Source organism: Calonectris borealis, chromosome 1 (assembly GCF_964195595.1).
Source record: "Calonectris borealis chromosome 1, bCalBor7.hap1.2, whole genome shotgun sequence".
Classification (NCBI taxonomy): Eukaryota; Metazoa; Chordata; class Aves; order Procellariiformes; family Procellariidae; genus Calonectris; species Calonectris borealis.
Genome location: NC_134312.1, coordinates 206,665,140 through 206,689,987, shown reverse-complemented (window position 1 = coordinate 206,689,987; position 24,848 = coordinate 206,665,140). Strand labels below are relative to the sequence as shown.

The window sequence follows — 24,848 nt, the reverse complement described above, 5'->3', positions numbered from 1 at the left end:
TAAGTGAGAGACCACAAGTTGTGAAAGAAAAATCAAGATTCACATGTTTCCAAATGTTTTCTCTCTAGACTTGTTCCTTGGTCCTTAATAATTTTTTGTTCTTGTTAATTCCTTCTGCTTTGTCTCTTCTTTCTTGATGCTGAAATGATATCTGCATTTCTGACTGAAAATCCACGTCTAACTTGTTCTTCTTTGTCATAACTAACAGAATGATGTAACAGGCAGAGAGGCTAACTTGTTGGGTAAAGAGAAAACTGGGTTACAGAAGAAAGGTGAGAGCTGATGGGAAAAGTTGGATGCACCTGACTCCCAGGTATTATCCAGAAAACAGACAGCTGACTAACAGAGAAGACATGGTGACTAGCGTCCAAGTGGCAAGACTTTACCACTTACCTTGAAAAATGTGTGGGATAATGGGAATTAACAAGAGGGATGTTAACTTTGGTTTTAAGCTGCAGACGGGAAAAAGGTCTATCAAGCAAGATCAGAACATAATCTGCATGTTCCTATTCATGTTGTCTAACAGAAAAGAGGGTCGGGGTAGTATTTTATCCCCTGTTTTCTTTACCTTATCCCAGAATTTATACAGTCAGTGGTAAGAAGAATGGCAGAATGTCATTCCATACTTGGCAGGAATGTCGATAGGCTTTTTTTTAGCCAGGGCTGATCTCCAGTTTGCACAGTACCTGCACTGGCAGTATCCAGGTGATCAAAACAGAGCCTGGGATGAGCATCCAAGGGCTGCGGCGGGGGAAGGTGAAGGGGAGTGCAGTGCTGTTTAGGCCAGCACTGCTATAGAATAAGTTCTTCATCGAACACCATCCTTACTGGATTGGATAATGCTAAGTATAATGAAGGCCTCATTGCTGTTTCACCCTCCAGGTACATGAGGCAATAATAATACGACTTAAAAGAGTAATAGACATGGAAGGTAGAGAGAGGTAAGGGAAGACCTTGAATTGGCAGTCGCTTGTAGCAAAGCGAGAAGTAAATTCCACTAGAAGATAATTGATTCATCAGGGACCTTTAAGCGTCAGATTCAGTAGTTGGCTGGAAAACGCTGCTGCTTTTTTCAGGTGCAACTGAAAGGAGCAGAGTGAAAGACGCATTCTTATATTTTGTCCTTTCATTATGTAAAAGAGTTTTTTTCAGTAAGATTAAGCTATGTTGAACCAGGTATCCCAGTGGTATCTCAATTCTTTGTGGCTAAATTAAACATAAATTGCTGTTTATAACACATAGGACTCTCAGTTCCAGTAAATGAATATTGGGTTATTAAACAAAGCAAACGCTAGAATAATCTAAACAGTCATCAGCCATACAGCTGTATTCCCATACCTTGTCAGCATAATAAACAACTGACATAATAAAAAATAGACAAGCCAAAACTAACTTCAGCATGGCGTTGAAAGTGTATTGAGGTTGCTCCTAAACATAAACTCTTGGCAAGAGCATAAGCACTGCAAGAGTAAAGGCTCCCTGTGAGCATGTTTCAGCGTTGGTCCCAGTCCATATTCTAGTGATTAGAGCACTGGAGGGCTTGCAGGAACTTTCTTCTGCTGATTGCAGTCTGCATGTAGGGACTGACAGGGCTATACAATGTGTCTTTCTCTGCCCCTCTGGGCCTTAACTTCTGCTGCTCTCAATATTTTCGTCTCTGGAGGAGATGAGGGGAAATGCATCTCCTTAGAGCTGTTCTGCTTTTCTAAGGGGATGGAGAACAGATTTAGTAGGTGGGAACTAGTAACACTACATTTCCACCTGCAAGGCCACTGATATGAATATGTGGGTGGCTGTCTCTCTGTCTCTTTAAAACAAGAGAAAACTTGGTTGCACAGAATCAGTTTCTGAGATGGAAGGATTTTGTCTCTAGGGAAAAAAAAAGCTAGGAGAACTCTGGGTTTTTTCCTCTGCTCCTGTCCTTATCTCTCTTTTGGTGCAGAATTTTTCATGTGTCATAGCAGGCCTTCAGCAAATATAATTATTTTCCATTATTTTATAGCACAGTGTATGCTTCTATTTTCAATTATTACAATTGCTAAATTAAAGTATTATACATACTAATAATTTAAAAATATTAGCAAAGTATTTCCAAGCCTTTAAAAAGTTCTATTTGTCATAGTATAAGGAAAGTGAAACTGGAGGAAAACGTTATCTGTGAAAATAACAGAGTGATACACCAAGATGCAGGGTTTTTCCTGTTTCCTTCAGTGAGCTAAAGAGGATCCTCTTTAACTACTCACTGCTGATGTTAACTAATTCCTCTTAAACTATTATAATAAAAAACCTAAACAATAAATTAAAAAAAAAAAGATCCTAAGAGGCATTTCTGTTTTCTTTGAAGTGCTCTCTGACCCATGGGGAAATTTCTTTCTAAGCACTAAAGGTAAATGAAGAGCTCAGACCTTCCTAGACTCTGTAAAACCTTTCGTTATTTGCAAAAGGTTCAGAAACGATAGTTTAAATTTCCCAGTGAGTAGGAGTAAATGACAGGGGTTTATTTGTTTAAAAATACAGTATTGGAATGATACCTGACATTTTCAATTTGAGGAGGAGGCATTGCAAGAGACAGAACACAGACAGGGTTACTGAGAAAAATGAGGGTCTTTTTTAAAGTATCTTCTTTTTTTAAATTACGTTACATTGGGATAAAAATGTGGGAGACAACCACCTTCACACCAAAAAACGCTTTATGTAGTTTTAGAAAAACTAGGGGGTTTTGCCCAGGTTGGCAAAATGAGGCATACTTTTTTAAGGGAATGTAAAAATCCTTCTCTTGAGTCCGTTTCAGCAATTTGCATTCTTTCAAACGTGAATCTAGTTTAGTCTGCCTGAAAGTTCTTCCATGCAATCACCACACCTCCCAAATGCATACTTTGGAAGCTCTGTAACCAGTCTTACTACAGTGCCTAGGGTAATCGTGTTTTTGTGTTATTCATCTGCCTCTACTGAAATCAATGAAAGAAGCTTCTGTTTGTTGGCCAACAGCTGTAACATCATTATTAAATTCTCTGCAGTACCCTACTTGAATCAATATGGGGCCAAGAGGTCTTGACAAGTTATATTTTTTCTAATATTGATCTTGATGACCAAGCTGGTGCCCTCGAGTCTAACCATTGATTCTAAGAGACAGAACTGTCAAGTTGGAGGCCAAATTTGTGCTATTAAACACATCAGAGTTTGTAATTAAAGAAAATGTCACACTATCATATTTTTCATCACAAGCAAGAGGAATCTTTCCACATACATTAAAAACAAAATGAAGTGCACAGATATACTGGAGATATGTGCTCTAAATTTAATTACTGTTTTTATAGACAACATTCAAACTCGAATCAGTGTCACTAACATTCCATATACTAACTGTATATGCAAGCTGATGTCCTTCTATTTTTCCTGAATTTAAAAATTTAAGAAAGTATTTTTAAGAATTGATTTTTTCAGTTGCATTCCCTGACCCCATTTGGAATTAATTTTTGGTAATCCCAATCAGAATAATTTTTAAACAAACACACCAATTTCAGCTGGCCTGTGCTTTATCATTCAAGGACCAGCAATTGTTGATATTCCTCTATTCACTTCAGTGTGGTGTAACATAAATTAAAACATGCAAATGATGTTTAGAGCTGTTGCCCAAAGCATGCATATCTGAGAGAGCAGAAGAACGAGTTACCTGAAACTCAAGAACAATTTTTCCTCACGTATCTTGGAATGCTACAGCACTTGTTCCCTAAACATGCCAATATGAATGGCTGGGTGCAAAGATGTCTGCTGACTTTTAGGAAGCTCTTAGCTACGTGCACCTTAAGGTATCATTTAACATAGCTAGCATAATTTTTAGAAGAAATATATTAATTTCTTGTGGAAGTCTGATGTATAGTCAAGTTCTAAAGACAAAAACTGATTTCAAGTAATTTAATAACATTATAGTTATATACCCTCCTGATTTTGTGATTATATATATTATGGGATTAGGTTATGAATTATGGCTTGTGTATTATACACTCTAAGAAACCCAATAAAAGACAGCTGTTGGCTCAGCAAACTTGTTGCTCAAAGTAAGGGAAAAAACACAAATAGGGAAAAAAAACACAAAGGGGATGTTTATTACAGAGTCATATGAAAAATTAGGTTGGAAGGGAGATCATCTATGCCAATCTCCTTTTCAAATAAGGACTAACTTCAGCTTCTCAAAGCTGTTCAGCTCCCATTTAGGAATTAACAAAAATCACTAGATATTAATACAATAGGTCTTGAAGTCTGAAGAGACTAGATACCAGCATCACATGCGAGTTTTGCACTTTCTGTTTCAGTACTCTAGCTGGAGATGACAGGTCTGTAGATGTCAGGCCTGTCTTGATTTGCCCTAGCTCACACAGGGCCTCCTTGACAGAAAGGAAATTTAAGGTGTAATTCTTACCCCAAAGGCTTTGATGTCCAAAGCTCATCATTTGCATTTCAAATTTCAGCTTTGCTTGGCTTAGCTTTCTTAGGTATTACACTGAAATGTCTTTGTTTCAGAATTTAGTAGAATGGTTTTGTTTAAAATATTTCTTAAGTCCCATTTTCATTACATTGTTTTGCATTATCATTATTCAGTTTATAAGAATATCCTCAAGCTTTTCCTCAACGGTGTTTTTGTCTGAAAACACATATTGCAGTGGAATTTTAAGTTATTTCTGAAAATATTAAAACAAATTAAAATTCCTTAGGAATCTGTTCATTAGCTGACTCCACAAAAACTTTTACAGTACATTCATTTTATTAGGCAATGAATACTGGTTCAGAGTCTTAGAAGACATATAGAGAAAGAGGAAGAGAGGATAGGTGTATGAATAAATAGATAGATGTCTATATAACAGTGTGCAAGAAATATACCTGTTTTGCTATAAAGTTTTAGCATTACTATAGAAATGCACTGGGTCTATATTTAGGTTTTCACAGTTGCCAATTTTAAACACTGCTACTTTCTACTTTTACTTGCATTTTCTTTGTCTTTGCAAATTCCTTTGACTTAAAAACTGGCACATTCACTGCCATAGGCAAAGTTTTGCAAAGTTTCAAGAAAATTGAAGAAAATAAGTATTACAGGTTATTAAGATTTCACCTAATTGAAAAACTGAGCTTAGTTAATATTACTACAAATTCCTGAAACTCAGAAGTGATTTTCTACTGAAGTTTTATGTTTTCCATGGACTTAAACCTCAAAATTTATATTCCAGATAACTGTCAGCATATATACATTGAGCCTGCTCTAATTAAGTGTATTTCCATTTAGTGACTAAAAATGATCATACGACCAGTTTCCTCATTGGAGCTGAAAGGTGATAACCTGTCAGGATATAATGCTGTCACCATCTTTAAATGTATATTCATTTCTAAAACCTCCCATAAAAATAACCAAGTCTGTTTGTTTTGGCTAACTGGAAAATGAATTTTTGAAGACTTACCCCTTTTTTCTGAAGTGTTTTGAGACTGAGTTGAAAAAGCATGAAGCACGTATTACAAACCACCCTTCAACTTGGTTAAAGTCAGAAAAGAGGAATTGAGTGTTTACCTTGATTGGCTGTGATTGAAGGTCAGGGTTTGAGAGATTTTAACTTCTTTTTCTTTCCTTTTGACTTTCAAAAACAGCTGAAGAAATAAATGCATGAGAAGTAACAAATTGAATGCAATGTTAAGATTACCTGTCTAAATATAAAGATATTTTATTCAAAATGTACAGCCATATAAAATTTCATCTTGCATTCTTAGTATTCTGCCATTAATTAAGAAAACTATTACTTAAAAATCAAATAATCTCAGGACATTCTGAAAGAGAATAAAACAGAAAATGGATATATGGTGCATATTTCAAATTTAAAACAAGAAAGAATTTTATGCTACTATATGTATTTTAAGATCTCTCCCCACAATGCATCTAAGGAATGAGAAGTGTTATGAATTCAGAGAATTTCATATGGCAACTGACGGAGTGAGAGATGATCAATATATGTGACAAAGCAAAACAAGTCTGCTTTCAAATTAGAACTGACTTGGACAAAACAAGATACATGCTTCAAATCTGGTAGTTTTTCAGTTGGATCACAGTACTTATCCAATGCTGAATATGGATGATACCCAAATTCCAGTTAGTTCCATTTATACAAGTACAGTAAGTAGAGAAAAAAGCAATTCTTCATACATTACAAAGGTCACAGTAATATTAATATAGATTTATGGGGGTAATTTCAAGAAATCATGTTTTCATCCAAGTATTAGCTCTACTTTGTGTTGTGTTCCATCCAAAGACAGTCCTTATACTGCTTCAACTCCAGTCTAATCTTAATTCAGGCAGGGTTAATAGAAGAGACTAGTACAAAATTTAGATTGCTTTTAAAGGAATATCAAAATCAATTCCCCTTTTAGAATGTATTTGAAATTCTTAACTGCTTCCATTTAACTTCATATGTACATATTAAATTGTTGTTATTTGCTAAAATCCATAACTAAAATGTTTTCTTAAGACAAGGAAAAAGTCATCCCTTTGTGAACACAGGATCATTCATTGACTCAACCCACAGCTATTGTTAGCTACCTTCTACTGTGGTTTATGTACTGGTTGTTGCAGTAATGAAAATTCATATAATACTATATTTTTTGTTTGTGATAATAAATAGCAAGTTTATTTAAATAATAGTGATTTTAGAAAAATACTCATTAATACAAAAAGTCATGGCTAGGTGGAACAATTTGTTTAGATGAAATGTGTTCTCAAGAACAGGTTCATTTTTCTGGTGATTAATGGTTATTCTGGGGTTTGTAGAAAGACCTTTACAGAAAATCCTTTATTATAGCTTTTTCCTTTTTTTTTACTATTACTAATTTTCAGTTGAGAAATAACTATAGGTATTTTCTTAGTCTTTTACCTTCATGAGCACACACCTAAACAGACTCCTATATCTGCTCACTTTGTAACTGTTATTACGTGTTGTCAATATAAATTCAAATTATTTTAATTTTTCACAACAAATTGTTTCTTCATGTGTATAGGAGAAAGAGAGATGTAAGCTCATCCTATGCATGCATCCTATGCAAATGAGGGATCAATATCTTTTAAAAAGTTAAGGACAAGTATGCGTATAAGGAATACTAATTTGCTAAAGTGGTTTCTGGCAATTTTGTCTAGGGGCAGGTGCATCCTAGTTTAACACGCTGAAATTAATATGCTGCAAATATTAATATTACTTACATAAATGTATTAATTGCTGCATCTTTAAGAGTCCTTTCATACAATTGTAAGTCTTTTCTTTCTACAGTATTTTCTTCAATGTTCTCATGGCAAACTTAACTAGAAAATAGTCCAATAATCAAATACATTAAATGTTAGCTCCCCCTCAAGCATATTCAAAACCAAATCTAACTTATTTCTCCATTCTCCTTCCTTATCAAAGTCAAAATCAAAATTTGGAAAATTTTGTCTTCGTATATCCAGAGTAACAGGATGACATTTTAAAAAGCCAGTAAGTCTGTCATTCAAAAAGGAGAAACTGGTTAAAGAGGCAATTCCTTTCCAGAGGGATGCAACTCGAATTTTAAGCAGATGACCTGCTGCTGCTGCTTCACAAATCTATGTAGGTTTCATTCCTGTCTGCTAATGTGACTCAACTTGTTGTACATAAAAGTGTTATAAATATTGATGATAATTGTTAAGCATGATACAGTGTTCCATGTTAGCAGCTCAGCTACTCAGGAGATAATTCTCTTCCTTGGGAAATGTCAGTCAATCTTGAGAGGTCCCCTGTTGAGGAGAGGAGGGGGGAAGGGTAAAATGGGAGGCGAAACAGAAAAACAAAGGGAAGAGAAAGGGAGGGAAAAGGGAACGCATCAGCATTTTGATTCAAAGCACTAGTGCACTTTTGATGTAAATACCCTGACCATCCTTCTTCCCTGTGTCTGTATTTGGTTTACAGTGCGGTTTTGATATATATAAAACAGATTTCTTTTTAAGGACATAAAATGGGAAAGTCCACTCCAGGAGTGCAGCAAAGGCTCTCCAGCCCCCAATGGAGAGCTGGTCAACAGTTGGTCCTTTGGAGAGCTTCAAAGCACAAGTGTGTGGTAGGGATGTTCTGTACAGACTAACCTACTCCATAGGAAACCCCATGGGCCATATGTAGCTACTCATATTCATGTAGGGAACTCAACTAACTCTTTGATATACTGATCTCGTCCTACTGTGCTGAACTGGTTCCTAATGTAAATTACTCCCTACTTTGCCTTTGTTAACTATAGGGAAGCTTGAAAAAACAATTAGGCTAACTGAATGTGCTGGTTTTGGGTTAAGATAGAGTTAATTTTCTTCATACTAGCTGGTATGGTGCAATATTTTGGATTTATGCTGAAAACAGTGTTGATAACATAGGGATGTTTTCATTATTGCTGAGCAGTGCTTACACAGAGTCAAGGCCTTTTCTGCTCCTCACACCACCCCACCAGTGAGTAGGCTGGGGGTGCACAAGGAGTTGGGAGGGGACACAGCCGGGACAGCTGACCCCAGCTGACCAAAGGGATATCTGATACCATATGACATCATGCTCAGCAATAAAAGCTGGAGGAATAAGGAGGAAGGGTGGGATGTTCAGAGCTATGACGTTTATCTTTCCAAGTAACATAACCATGGACTTCAGTAAAGCCTTTGACACTGTCTCCCACAGCATTCTCCTAGAGAAGCTGGCGGCTCACGGCCTAGACAGGTACACTCTTCGCTGGGTAAAAAACTGGCTGGACGGCCGAGCCCAGACAGTTGTGGTGAACGGAGTTAAATCCAGTTGGCGGCCGGTCACGAGCGGTGTTCCCCAGGGCTCAGTACTGGGGCCACTCTTGTTCAATATCTTTATCAATGATCTGGATGAGGGCATCGAGTGCTCCCTCAGTAAGTTTGCAGACGACACCAAGTTGGGCGGGAGTGTTGATCTGCTGGAGGGTAGGAATGCTCTGCAGAAGGACCTGGACAGGCTGGATCGATGGGCCGAGGCCAACTGTATGAGGTTCAACAAGGCTAAGTGCCGGGTCCTGCACTTCGGCCACAACAACCCCAAGCAACGCTACAGGCTTGGGGAAGAGTGGCTGGAAAGCTGCCCGGAGGAAAAGGACCTGGGGGTGCTGGCTGACAACCGGCTGAACATGAGCCGGCAGTGTGCCCAGGTGGCCAAGAAGGCCAACGGCATCCTGGCCTGTATTAGGAATAGTGTGGCCAGCAGGACTAGGGAGGTGATCGTGCCCCTGTACTCGGCACTGGTGAGGCCGCACCTCGAATCCTGTGTTCAGTTTTGGGCCCCTCACTACAAGAAGGACATGGAGGTGCTGGAGCGTGTCCAGAGGAGGGCAACGAAGCTGGTGAAGGGCCTGGAGCACAAGCCTTATGAGGAGCGGCTGAGGGAACTGGGGTTGTTTAGCCTGGAGCAGAGGAGGCTGAGGGGAGACCTCATCGCGCTCTACAACTACCTGAAAGGAGGTTGTAGCGAGGTGGGTGTTGGTCTCTTCTGCCAAGTAACTGGCGATAGGACAAGAGGAAATGGTCTCAAGTTGCGCCAAGGGAGGTTTAGATTGGACATGAGGAGAAATTTCATTACTGAAGGAGTGGTCAGGCCTTGGAATAGGCTGCCCAGGGAAGTGGTGGAGTCCCCATCCCTGGAGGTATTTAAAAGACGTGTAGATGAGGCCCTTAGGGACATGGTTTAGTGGACATGGTGTGTTGGGTTGATGGTTGGACACGATGATCTTAGAGGTCTTTTCCAACCTGTATGATTCTATGATTATGTGGGATGGAGCCCTGCTCTCCTGGAAATGGCTGAAGTAGCAAATGAGATGGCCTGCTGATGGGAAGTAGCAAAAAGAAGCGTGTGCAGCTTTTACTTTACCTATTACACTGTGTTTATCTAAACCCATGAGTTTTCTCACTTTTACCCTTCCGATTCTCTCCCCCATCCCACTGGGAGGGGAGTGAGCGAGCAGCTCTGTGGAGCTTAGCTGCCTACTAGGGTTAAACCGCGACACTGATGTTCTTAAGGATAGGTGGTATGGATAGCCTGTTTTAGACTACAGTACAAAACTGGGCAATTTAATCTCCCTTTCTTTTTTTGTCTGGTAACACAGGTATTGGTTCAAAACTGAAAGAAGTACTTTGCTATTAGTTTTGATTTTGTGAATGTATAGATTTGGAGAAAATAATGATGCATGGACTACTTCTAAATAAATAATCACAGAATTACAGAACGGTTGAGATTGGTAGGGACATCTGGGCTACCTAGACCTGGTTGTCCAGGACCGTGTATAGACGGCTTTTGAATATCTGCAAGGTGGAAGACTCTACAACCTCTCTAGGCAACCTGTTCCAGTGCTCAGTCACCCGCACAGTAAAAAAAGTGTTTCCTGATGTTCAGAGGGAACTTCATGTGTTTCATTTTGTGCCCATTGCCTCTGGTCCTGGCACAGGGCACTCCTGAAAAGAGCCTGGCTCCATCCTCTCTGCATCCTCTCTTCAGGTATTTTTATACATTAGTAAGATCCCTCCTAAGTCTTCTCTTCTCTTTTCTAGGCTAAATAGTCCCAGCTCTCTCAGCCTTTCCTCATAGGAGGAAAGTCCCTTCATCATGTTCATGGCATTTCTCTGGACTCTCTCCAGTATGTCCATGTCTCTTTACTGGGGAGCCCACAACTGGACACAGATGTGGCCTCACCAGGGCTGAGGAGAGGGAAAGGATCACCTCCCTCCACCTGCAGGCAATACTTTGCCTAATGCAGCCCAGGATACCATAAGCCTGCTTTGTGGTAAAGGCCCATTGCTGGCTTATGTTCAACCTGGTGTCCACCAGGACCTCCATGTCCTTTTCTGCCGAGCTGCTTTCCAGCTGGGCGGTCCCCAGCATATGTTGGTGCCTGGTGTTGTTCCTCCCCAGGTGCAGGACTTTGCACTTCCCCTTGTTGAACTTTACGAGGTTCCTATCAGCCCATTTCTCCAGCCTGTCGAGGTCCCTCTGGATGGCAGCATGACCCTCTGACATATCAGCCACTCCTCCTGGTATTGTGTCATCTGCAAACTTGCTGAGAGTACACTCTGCCCCATTATACAAATCATTAATGAAAGTGTTAAAACAGACTGGACACAGTATTGACCCCTGGAGTACACCGCCAGTTTCTGGCCTCCAGCTAGGCATTGCACCACTGATCACCACCCTCTGGGCCCAGCCATTCAGCCAGTTTTCAATCTGCTTCAGTGTCTGCTCATCCAGCCCATACATCAACAGCTTGTCTGTGAGGATCTTACAGCAGACAGCGTCAAAGGTGTTACTGAAGTCCAGGTAGAAAATATTCACTGCTCTCCCTGCCTCTACCAGGCCAGTCATTTAATCGTAGAATTTTGTCAAGCTGGACCTCCCTTTGGTGAAGCTATGCTGACTGATGATTTTCTTATCCTTCATGAGCCTGGAAATGGTTTCCAGGATTAGCTGTTCCATTACCTTCCCAGAGATAGAGGTGAGGTTGACCGACCTGTAGTTCCCTGAGTGGTTTGTATGTTGTTAGCAGATTAATATTATAAATATTGTTATGACTTGTGTCACAAGATGAGTTGGAGAGATCTTTTTACTTGGTAATATTTCTCCATGCACTAGTAACATGATGACTTTTTCAATAACGTATCAAAGCAAGTCTGAATATTCAAGAGTGTTCCAGCACTAATAGGAGGAGCATTATTGGTTTGGAAACCACTGACAGATTTAAAAAAAAAAAAAAAAAGGATAAAGCATGAAAAGCACACAAGGATGCTGGCATATGCTTAGCTGAGCCAGGCACCTTCTTCTGAATCTATAAAAAATTCCTTCCAGACGTATCAATATTCCCCCCCATTTTACTTTAGCCTCTATCAGAGGTGAACTTGTAAGGTTGATGGAGAGAAGCAAGGGAAGGAGAAATGGAGGAAGGGACGGAACGCAGAAAGGAAGATATTCAGAACACCAGGAATGAGAAGAAAGAAAGATCTAATGGGCTTTCTGGGACAGAAGTTGCACTAGCTGCAACCTAACTGGGATTTGAAGCACAGGGTGACATGGGAAGGGGAGCAAGCAGACAACTGTGGGCACTTAATGGTCTCAGGGTGATGGAGGGGGCTTCAGTCACTAGCCCAGTCAGCTAGGCTCCCATTAAGGAGGCAACGAAAGGAACGTCTGTGTGTAGACATTCATATGTGTTGCAGTGACATTTTTAATACAAATGAATGTCTTCGGTATTCATCCTTTAATAGTTCTAAACCTGGGATCTGGTCCAAACCAGCACACTTTGTCTATCACAATTTCAGCATAGCTTTAACTAAACTGATATTTTTTTAGAAAGGAATTTTACTATGTTTAAAGCATTTCAAAGAACATATCTGCCCCCTGAACATCCAATTCATAAACAAAGAAACGTACTCTGCTGACCTTCCTTAAATTTTTATATGACTGGCCCTAAAATTATCTCTGATTTTTATCTTATTTACTCCACGTGCATTTAATTTGCACAGAACTGTGGCATCTATGTGTCAATTCCCAGTGTAACTTACTCTTACCATAGCTTGAGTAGAAAATGCTCTGAATGACATAGCAAAGCCACAGTGACCACAATTTAGCAGCTGAGCCCTCTTCACTCTGCAGCTACCATGATGTTACACCTCAGTACCTTTGTCTGGATTAGAGAACAGTTCAGTTACCTTTTGTCCTTACTGTTTTTTAGTTACAGGTACTCCTGCCTTACCTATTCTCTTGTAGTGACTTATGAAGTAATACTATTTTCCTTGCAGCTTTAATAAACCACTCTCCTCTAATTGAAGGAACTCTGCTATCTGAAAAGCAGCATGTTTCCAAAGTAAAGTACAGCGACAGGCAGGAGATTTAATTTCTTTTACTGTTTAGACAGTGACTCACTGTTTGACTTTGTGCAAATCACTTAGGAGGTCCAAATTTACAAGCATCTGCACAAAGTTTGGGTGTCTTCATTTTGTTACCTACCACGGAGTTTTGTTCTGAGAGACGCTCAACACAGACAACAGCAGTTAAAGGCAGTGAGAGCTGCAGGTGCTCGACATATTCAAAAATCAGGATAGTGTTAAAGTGTTTCAAAGTTAACATCTTAAAACCCCAGGTGATTTCAAGCATTTTTTTTTTTAATGTTGCCTTGAAAAATACTGTTCCTTGGTTTCCCTATCTGCAAATAGAAAATAATAGCCTTCACAAGGTCTGTTTATAAAACTTTTTAGGATTCCTTGTGTTATAGAATGAGACATCTACTCAGCCATGTTAGTATTATTAAGTTACACGTACTGGAAGTGTTACAAACAAGACCAGATGGAAATAACCCAGCTGAAACTTAGACTCAGTTTGCTAGACTGTGTCTATTTGCCAGGACTTCTGAGAAACAAGATTCAGTCAGTCTTCGCTGCACACTGATCCACATTATTGGGTACCTTATGAGTCAAAACAAAAAATGAATTAGTCATAATCCTGTCTTTCCTCCTAGAAAGTGACATACATCTGTGAAAAATCATCTGTGGTTACAAAGGTGAAAGAAAGCATCCCGTTAATTAGACTCGAAAGTAAGTACTTTGCCACAATTAAAAAGAAGCCGAGCAAACAGATGTAACAGAAGTTGAACTCAGAGGAGTTCATCATGAGATGATTACTTGCACTGGCAACCAGCAATGACAGTGTGCTGGTTTCCAAAAGGTATTATTTTACTGACAGTGACAGCAGCAGCAGTGCCAGCAGAAACATCACGTCTGGTAGAAAGGTGCAGCAACACGTCCCTGCCTGTGAACCTGAAGATCCAGGAGTGGAGTTTGATAACAGCTTTGGCCAATGAACTTGCTCACAGTTTCCTTCTCCCATTGTGGCAGGTGCACTTGCCCTGATAAAGGACCGGGGGCATCAGGACCTCAGCATCCTCACTTTTCACGCCCTTACTTTCACGACTTTATGGTGGCGAGTGCCAACCGTCACGTACACACCTTGGATGTCACGTATACATCTTGGGCGAGGAGGAAGAAAGTTAAGGCCCTCAGCCAATTAGAATTGACCACAGGTCAGATTCCACTAGGGTATAAATGGAGCCCTGCCGGAGGGCAAGTTGAACTGGTTCTCCTCGGGGCAGCGGGTCTGCAGCTGGGGACTCTCCCCTTGGGTTGGGACGCCTCCCAAGGAAAGTCCTTGAGGTTGAGAGTCCTCATCTTATATAGGTGAGTGATTGTGCACATTTTGGATCCTCATTTCTAAAGCCGTCTGTGCAGTTTTAATTCCTCATACACCATCCTGAACCTGTGGTTTACTGATGTTGTCAGAGTGTTGAACGATTTTGATGAGCCTCATTTCTAGTTAGTTTTCTGCTAAACAATTTTGGTTTAAGTAAAGTTTATTTTTGAATCTGTCACCTGCCTAATTTGATTTTTGTGAGCCTCAGCAACACCCATCAACGTACCTATGTTTTACTGCATTGGAGCAAGCCTACGTGCATGACAGGGCACTTAGGGGAGATTACACTATGACAAGACAATATGTGTGAAAAAAATGTGACACTAAACTCAGTAGCAAAGTGTCACGACCTAAAGGGTTACCCAGCCTGTGGGTGTATAGAGATCACTACTGTAGGTTTGTAGGATTCCTTAATACACAAGGAGATGGAGGCTTTTATCGTCTAAATTTCTCTGCTTTATTACAGGTAATCACAAATACCATACAAATCAGCACTAGCAAGAATACTAATACAAAAATCACCACTAGCAAGTATACCTATGATTAATAAAGTGAAGGTATGTATATCCAGCTATTACAAATTACTATCAGCAGTCAATAATATAGTATCAATCAATAGTATGGCAGCAGTCAATAATAGCAATCAATCGTATAGCAACAATCAATATAATAACAAACAAAAACTGTTACAGGTTACTACAAATTTGTCACCAATATAACAGAAGATACACTTAGAATAGATGACTTATATGGATATATAATACCGATGTCAAGTGAATTAGACAGATTTCAGAAAGGGCCAAACCATCCCAGAGGTGGGAGGACAAACTGAACCAACCCCAAAAGTGGGCCCAAAGAGGTTACCCAAAGGTAACAGATGGAGTCTCACTTCAAAAATTATCCACGTCATGGAGTCTGGAGTCAGCCAGGCATCCCCAATGAAAGTCCAAGATCTCGTAGAAAGTTTGTGCGGAATTCAACTTGTTTAGGAAAGTAAAAGAATGTAGAACATGGGAAGTTCTCAGAGAGAGAGTTCTTTTTTTAAGTCCTTTTTACATCGTAGAGACATAAGATGGCATAGGACACCACCACTTTGAGTAGCCAGTAGATGCTGTTAATGTCTGTTCTTCACCTGGAACAGCCAGTAGGTGATGATGTTTCTGTTCTTTCAGCCCAATTTTATTTTCCTAGACTGCTTCCACTTTTTCAGACAGTAAGTTGTGTTACAGTTTCTTGGGTTTTGCGCTTACTGATGGTATCTCAGGTTGTCACCTGTTTCCAAGTACCCCACCTGTAGTTCAAAGAGGCCAGCTGCACTTTTCAAGGATGTTTCTGGTCCCAAGGCCTAGTTCCCAGGCTCACAGCTCCCAGACTGGCAGCCATTTTCTTTTGTTAGTAGTTTTCCCTTTTCTAACCAGGCTACCTTTTTGGCTACTCACATCACAAAGTTATAGTATTAGTTATGATTTAGAGTAAAATCCCAAACTAAAGCACACAGCATGTGTTATTCACCCTTTACAGGCTTCTCTGCTGATGCTAGAGAAACAGGAAACGGAAGTTAAATATTACACCACCTACAAACATTTGCCCACTGGGCAAATGATCTTTTGGAGCTGAGTGTGCATCCTCAAAGTTTCATGTATAAGGCTAGGAATTATCTCCTGCCATAGAATTTTGCTCCATCAAAATCTGCATCTAAGCAATTGGGTTCTTCCATTACTGAATACTACGTTTTACTGGAAATGCTCGTTATAACCTTCATCTTTATGGGCATTGGCCACTGGTGACCTTTCACTTGCCAGTCCATCTCTCCATGTTTTTCTTTCTGGAAAATGGACATTTACTTCTCTTGTGAAAAAATCGTGATACACTGCAGACAACACCAGTGCTAGTTACAGCTATTACAGTCACCATTATTATTGTTATTATAATGCAGGGAGGGGAGAAGGACTATTCTGGGATCATGCCTACTGTTTCTAAAGCTTGTGGAAGGAAGGTGTATGTCAGTAGTCAGTACAAAAGTATTTGTGAATATCAAGACATCCTTTAAATTTAAAGATGGACATGTTGCTATATATTTATAGACTTGAATAACACTCTCCACCTCTGTCTGCCAGACTAAAAATTTATGAAGAAATTAATTTTTTTAAATTATTGAGCTCCAGAGAATATGCATATATTTGAAAGAAATTCTTAGATTCACAAACTTTGTAAAATTTTCCTATAGGTTGAGCCTATTAACTGCAGTGAACAGGCTAAAAATCACTCTGAGGATCATAACCTGCCACTCACTATGTGGTATATATCATTCCCTTGTGTCTGCTTGCCTTGTGCCTGTAAATAACAATTTCTTACCACTGCAGGATTTGGCTTTTAGTTTCTAACTGGAATAATTTTCTTCTTCATTTAAGTTCAGAATTAGACTCAGCTTCCCTTGAGCTGACCAAACTATTGCCCATCACACAAGTACAGAAGTGCTTCCACACTTCAAAATAAATCAGTACAAATCCTTGCTTATGTTCTGTTAAGGTATGTGTTGTATCTTTGATTCATATATGGAAAAATTCAAAGCAGAAATTAAAGGATAATTGAGATGGGAGAAATTATTAACTCATGGAGTAGTTGTAAGTGTTTAAGCTCTATTTTAAATTATCTTGTCTTTTAAAAGGCTTGGGCTGAAATGTGTAAATTACCTGTGTAATGACCAGTACACTTGATAACAAGCCTGAGGAGCAATTTCTTGCCTTTACGATTTCCTGGTATATTATACCTACCCTCTCTGTCTCTTCTTATATTCCCTTTTAATCTTCAACTGTGAAGACTGTACAGTACCAGAAATAGATTGAATCCGAAAAGCAGAAGAAAAAGATGCTAAATGGAAAACATTGCACTAAGAATTCGAAAGCGGTTTTGAAACAGACATACACAGTGGAAATAATACTTTTTTTTTTTATAGCAAGCATATTCTTCAGTGCAACCTACAGTACAAGGCCTCCCAGAAGACATTTAGGAACAAAATTGTCTTTGATTTTAATGGAAACTATTTGCTGAGGATGGTGCTGTCTGCCTTGCAGTCACCAGGTAGCCTCGCTGCACAGCAGGAACCTCTTGCCTATAGTATAGACACAGATAGCGAGACCTGCTTCAACTGACTAAAGATGCCTGGAGTTTCCTCCAGTTCAATGTGGGAGGCATTACATTTCTTAGAGAAGCTTCTTTCTTCCATACAGCTGATGTTGCCCTGACATGTTTTCAAATTAGCTAGGAATTGTGGGCCCATTTGACATAATAGGAAAGAGGCTAAATGAAGTGGGAGGATGATCTGATTTAGCCACTTCAAGAAGTGGAATTATTGAATAGGCAGGTGAGCAAAAGGTAACTATTTTTCTGAACCGTGCTGCATCAGAAGCAGTAGATTTGTTTAATAGATGCAGAAGGGCAAGTCAATTGCCAGGATATTTTAAGGAAACAGGAAGGATATTGCACTTCTACACAGAATGAAACTTTAAAAGGGCATAACTTTACTGTGAGAGGTCAAAAGCGGGAAAAAGATCTATACATCTCTCAAGCTATTTTTTCTATCTGACTACAGCAGGTCTCAATCAAATATCTCCTCAAACCTACTACCTCTCTATTTCCCTCTCCTACTTTGCCCTTCCACAATATTTAATAACTTTATCACTACTTCCTCTTTCTAACATATAAAAATTCACTGATTCTTAAATGGTCATTAATGAGAATGTAATCTGTCTTGTCTGAGGTTCACTGGGAGACTGCATAGCCCTATGGTGAGCTATTCTTCACAGCCTTCCTGCAGAGCCTTTCTGTGGATACTGATTTTACACCTTTCTTCTACTCTAATTTCCTGTTCACTCTATAGTATAGCATCTATTAGTCACAGAACGTTGAAAAGTGTAAGACTCTGCAGCTGGAGTACTCTGAGGCTTGCAAATAACCACAGAAAGGTTTTAGACCTTTGGGTGTAATGGGCTGTAAAAGTAAAAGCTGTGATTTATTGTTTCTTCCAGTTACTGAAACCTAATGGCTAGCCTACCTTCTGTGGAATTCAGTGATCTGCAGGTGTTTGTATCTAATAAGAAGTTTGAATAAATTGTGGTTCTTTTCCTTTTAATGCATCGTACTTCCATGTTATTGTGCAGCCTTTTTGCACAATTATTTTTTTGACATTCAGTTCAAAGCAGAACATAATACAGATTTATTTTTATTTTAAAAACAAAACATGTTTTAAAAAATGAAATCTGTGACCATTAGTAGTAAAAAACCCAGATGAATTATTCCTGTTACTTCACGTTAAATCAGTCTAAAAATAAAAAGTATTAATATATAGGTATATGGATATGTATGAACACACAGTAATGGCTTATATTGTACACACACACTCTCAAACAGATCACGGATATATACCTCTGTAACTTATGCAAGAGAAAGAAACTTAAGGAAACAGAAAAGTTAAGTGCAAATCATACCTAAGATGAGTGATTTGGCATTATTTCAATAGACAATTTCTATCTTTGTTTCTAATTTCCACTACAAAAAAAAACCCTCAACATATATATGTATATATATGAGAAACACCACAGGATGACATGATTCTTAAGGGCAATGTCTTCCTTTCCCAGGTGTGGCTGTAAACCCTGCAGGCAAATGATTGATCAGCTTAATAACATCTAGGAATTAGTTCCAAAAGGTGATGCGAGGAAGTGGAATTTTTATGCTCAAGATATTTTTATGGCCAAAAAAGAAACACAGCTTATATGTAAATTCAATAATTTATTGTTAGTATAATTTAAATCCTAACTGTCTACTTGAAGAATTCTTATTATTTCAGTTCTTATTATTATGGAAAAAAGAAAGAAACAGAAAATAAAGAAAATAATACTATTGCAGAAGAAGTTGAAATTTCCATACACACACTCCTGATATTTACCACTTTTATGATGTTAAGCTTGATTTTCCAACACTTTCTGGATCCAAAGGTTGGCTTCAGTCTGGGGAGAGGGTGCAGCTAGTTGTCATCATCCTGAGTCCTTCACTGGGACATGTGGATGATTTATTCCTCCTCATCTAAAACTCACATAGGGACATTTTTATATGTTTGCCAACATGCTCACAACGTGCTATTTGTTCACTGGTTTTCAAGTGCATGCTTCATCTGGATTTACTATTTATGGCGCACTTTACATATGTTAGATACATGTTCTTTGTTCTCTGTTGCCACATCTGCACCTCCTTAGCTGACCATTAGTGGGTTGTTTATAGCCATTGGGTCTCCATCATCAGCCTGTGTCCTTTCTCTTGTCATTGTGTGCTGCCCCTCTCTACACTGCATCCTGTGTCCCCACTTTCAAGGTCTCTTTTGTCATACCACGACTATATTCCCCTGTGCTATGTCGTTATGTAAGAGTCATAAATATTAAATTATAGACAGAGTAACTACTTGTTACTACTACCTGTATGAAAATTGTACCATAGAAGGATAAGCTAACGCAAAATGAAATGGGCCTCGTTACCTCGTCATTTCTGCTGTTACAGCTCTACCGGCTACAACAAAGTTTAGCTAGGTAAAACAAGTTCAGACAAAGTAAACCTGACAAGCCCCAGTCTTGAGGCCTTGCAAAGTTAGTACAAAGACCGTGGCCTGTTAATAGCAGTGGCAATATCTTATTCATTGGGCTACAGAATCCATTCCATTCAGAGAAGTATCTGGTGCCTTTTCTACCTTTTAGGTAAATGAGATGCTTCATGGCTGAGGTGTGCAATATCCAGGTGGCGATTGGAGAATCTCATATTTTAGTCAAAGGAAATAAATAGTGGTTGTGTGGAAGTGCAGAGGTGGGAGCTGAAGCTGTTCCACTCAGAGATGAGTAATGGTTCACCCCTTTCAGGTTATGTCTCTAAATGGTTGCTAACAAACAGGTGTTTAAAATACAGGAGGGAGGGATGACGTTCCTTACTAAAGGTGCCAAAGATGTGCCATATGAAATATAATTTTGAGGGTTTATTAGATCATGAATTTTTACGACTCAGTGATTTGGGTAACAACTAGACCAGGAGAAGAGTGTATTTGTAAGCTTACTCACATGGATACTTACATAGACAATTATCATTAGTTATTAAAAAAATACAAATACTGTAAGGGAATGGGAAGTGAGATCTAATTCTCTCTCTTTCAATTTGGTGTCTTCATTACTGGGTTTCTGTAATCTTTCTCTTCATAATCTTTATAAAATTTCACTGTTTCTACAAGGTGAGACAGCTCTAACAGAAAAGTGAGCAGTTTGCCTTCCTCTGCCTCACAAATCTAAATGGTTGCTGAACTGCAGATGCAGCTTTGAATTATTCAAGCAGTACAGGATTAAGCTGTAACATCACTTAGGTAAATTCTTATCCACTAGGCTGGTCTACAAAAAGTTAATGAGAACAGCATTAGAATTCTTCCCTTGTACTGATTTTTTTTTTTTTTAAAAAATACGCAATACAAGTCAAAACTACTCTCCAATCCCTGAATTCAGTGCCTTTCTAAAGGCAAGGTCTAGGTGAATTTTTCAATTCAAACTTCAAGGCCAATACAGTGAGGAAAAAATTTTCATAATTCTCAAGTACGTTAGCTATGAAATTGGTAGTTAGTTCTATCACAGTGCCTTTGGTAGAAGAACTTTAGACATCTAATATGTTTCCTGGTAATGACATAGACAGGTCTGACTAGGACAGTTAATTGGCTTTTATTTGTTTGTTTGTTTATTTTTGACTAGGCCCAAAATTATTTAATAGATGTAGTTCCCAGCTGCTGACTGATTCCCAGGAAAATATCTTAAGTAGAGAATAATTTGGAACAGGAAGACATTCTTGTGACTCCTTTAATCAGGATTAAGTCAAGGGAAGAAGCATCTGAAAACATAACTCAGGTTGGGTACAAGAAAAACTGGGAAAAAAGCTTTAAGATGATATATCTGTGTTTACTGTTTAGTTAATAAAGACTTCTGCAGGAAAAAGACTGCTTTTCAGCCTTCACGTGGAAGTTAATCCAAAAGCTCACATAACATCACAACAGTGGTGGTTGGTTGGTTGGGGTTTTTTTGCTTTTCTAATTGAGGATGCTAACAATTGTTCAAATTTACTGAAAGTGTTGTCATTTCTCTATTGTTGCCATTTTAACTTAATGATTAGATATCTAAGTAGAAGAGACTCTGGTTCAAACAATAATTATTTTAAGGAAGTCTTATGCTGTAGTTTTTAGGATCATAAGCCACATGGTGACACATGCCTTCAGTATAATTTCAAATGAGTAATTTGAAAATGAAGTAATCAATGAAGTTGTGATTGCATGTTATCTGGAAAAGGTCACTTTAAAAAAAATAATATGAGAAAGCATCTTTAGAAAAATGCTCATGACGTGGTTTAAATTAAAACAACAGAAATTATTTTATATTCCTTCCATTATAGATGAATATACATAAACACAAAGGGCACTTGTAAATTTGTAACTTTTCCGTTCTTCTCAGTACTATCCTTTCTTTGTAGGGTAGCAGATAAAAAAGAACTCTTCATTCCTGTTTCTTTTTTTGTTGTTGTAAGAAACACCATTTTTTCCCCTAACAGCATAAAACAAAGCACTTTTGAATCCTGTATCCACTCTGAAAAAAGAAAGGTGTCTCAGATGTAATTCATACAGCCAACCAACGTTGCCATGTCATGCAACATACAAGGAATGAAACATTAGAGTCAAATGAACGGTTCTCCTCATAGAAGAAAGTTTGAGTGATCTAAGGCTTCACATACAGCTCTACAAATACATATAATTTTTTTTTTCTGTTCTACAGATTACCAAAAAGGAGTCCTAATACATTTTGATTCAGTTCAGCCCCTGAGCATCATTGGTTTTCTCTCATACAAGAACTATTCAGTGGAGATCACTTCTGTTTTGAAGGACAACTTCTGTACAACCAATAGGAGAGTTGAGGTAGTGGATATTTAAACTAACCTGCTTTTGGAATATGTTTATGAGCTTTATTGCTTGCATTTATTTGTTTATAAAATTAAAATCAAACACAGAAGCTTTCACCAGCAATTTAACCTGAATAAGCTTACAAATGGAATATAGGTTAAAAAAAGAAATCCAGTTTTCTGGATAATATTGTTATGTTTCTCACCGTGGCTTTGTAGAAAGTTCTGTCTTGAAAGTGTTTACCACTCCTTGTAAATGTTTTAAAATAACCACTGCAGTATACTCTTAACCTGGGTGCACTGAATAACTTCTTAAAAGTAATTTGTCTCATGTTTAATAGCATCTGATTAGTTCTGGAAAACTCTGTAGACAAGATTTAGAAACAAAGTCTGTATTGCACTTCTAACCTTCCAGGTATTTCAGTGTGGCTTGGTCTAGTTCTAGAATATGGCGGGTTTGTTACAGGAATCTGAAATCACAGGCAAGTTGTCGTGAAGCTAAACCTAAAGGTCAAGGATAATGCACCCTGTTAGGCAGTCAGAGTTTGTTCCCAACTAGTATTAAGTGGTTTGTGTAACTCAGTGCATGTTTTATTACACTATTCGAATAAATACAAAACTGTATTAATGAAGCAGTAATGTCAAAAGTGGTGTGCTCATTAAAAGCCTATTGTGATACAAACCAGTGCGATATAGCAGCGGTAGGTATGAGTCATTTGAATCTGGTATTCATTATCCAGATGAACGATGGATATTCACTTTAAATTTATCATGAATACAGCCACAGATGGAAATAAGATGGAGTAAATGTCTGCGGTTATCTGTTAACTGTTGTGCTTCATCATTTAATAGCTGAATGACTTATGATCATGTAGTTCAGAACACCTGTAATTAATTTTTGAGTTGAGTCTTTATTCTCAACCTCAAACTATGGCTTATTAGTAGGTCAAGATAAAGAGCTTGCTAAAGTGTAATGTGGGGCTGTGCAAACATGTTTGGAAGCACGTAGTTCATTGTTGGATGTCAGATGTTTTACCTGCCTACGCAACTAATTGAGAATCATACCAGAAAACTAGAAAGCCATTGTAATGAATGAGACAGACAGTGACCTCCAAACAGACATAACTGAATTAGAACTGATGAACTTGATATGAGTAGATTCACAGTGTCATTTTAAATATAACACAGTTTAACTCATTTTCCTGCTCTTGACAATGTATTGCAACCACTAAAAGCATAGGAAAGATTGGCAGGTGAATTTTAACTTGTTTTCTCTGTACAAACCTTATTAGAGTAGCAGATTTATTGAAGGATATTCTTTATATAAAAAGCATTTTGGCTCTGAGTGCATGCAAAGCTGGCATTCTGGCATCTAAGAGGTGTCTTTAATGTCCTTGAGGAGCAAGAGGTGGTAGGAGTAGAGAAGAGGGAAGAGTTTTTTCCCAAACTATAAATGAAGAATCACTCTCTCTTATCTTTCTTGCCAAAGAACAGCAAAGATAACTTTAAGCCATAATTTTGTTTGAAAATTTAATTTCCCGCAGATTTCTGTTTCTCAAAATAATAACTATTTATAGGCTGAATAATTATGTATACTGTGTCAGAATTCAGTTAGTCTTTAGGCTGGAGGCTTTTGATAGTCCAATTTTGACAAATATGCCAGGATCATTTATGTAGATATTCTTTCTACATAAATCTATAATATCAGGTGACAGAACTAACTTCTGGCCTGCCAGCCTTTGTGCATGATGTTAACTTCATCCTCTGTTGCAATAGAGCAGAACTGCATCTTGTGTCTGTTTCTTAAATCCCTGCGGTTCATTCCTAATAAATGTTAAAGTGTTCACTTATAGAAATTCCTATGGAAAAAAATAACATAAATTGCCAGTGAAAGACAAATCACACCGTGTTTGTTCCACTGCTATAAAGAAGGAAGATGATTTGGCACAATTTTATGCCTAAGCAGGAGCTGCTTATTTACTGGTGAAGAATATGCCCTCAAAACAATATCTTTGGTACTTTACGCCCTCAACTTCTCAGGAAGTACACAGTGTGAAATAAAACAGATTTAGGGAAAACACTCAGCTCCCCTGACTACTCTGAGGTCTAGGAGTACTTTCATCCCTCCTTTCCCAAAATGCACAAGATCCCCATTTTTTTTGCGTAAGATTCTGCTAATTCTTCTGTTTCTGTTTTTTCATTTCTGTGGACTTATCTTTTGTTGGATTTCCCAGGAATAAGGCTTACATACAAAACTGTTGAATCAGAATAGCTGGTGCATGTCAAAGTCTGATTCTTCATTTTAAGTTAATCACTCAGATAAATGTAGAACAACGGTGGTAAAGCTTACACAAACAAAAGAAATCTCTCTGAGGCATGTTTTTGAATAGGCTATGTCAGTCTTTTTATAGTATCTATCTTTACCGTGTGGACCTTGGCATAGTGATTACATTTAATAGATCTTTTTAGAACTTCTCTTTCTTTCAAATTTTGCTGGAAAAAATTGCACCAGTTAGGAAAAACAGTTGCTAAAATAAACTATATAGGGGTTTTGTATATTGTTATTTTAGGTGATCTGAAATTCTGACAGTTGTAACAGTGATGGGCAGGAACAAAACTAGC

At 38.3% G+C, this 24,848-nt stretch overlaps 1 protein-coding gene across 1 annotated transcript in view; it reads left to right on the top strand.

The window, feature by feature from the left end:
- CNTN5 (contactin 5) overlaps positions 1–24,848 on the top strand; it is a 742,128-nt gene that overhangs the window by 178,124 nt on the left and 539,156 nt on the right. The window contains exon 2 of the mRNA XM_075140101.1: positions 22,103–22,242. The gene's annotated coding sequence lies outside the window, so the exon portion shown is untranslated. The remainder of the gene's footprint in view (positions 1–22,102; positions 22,243–24,848) is intronic.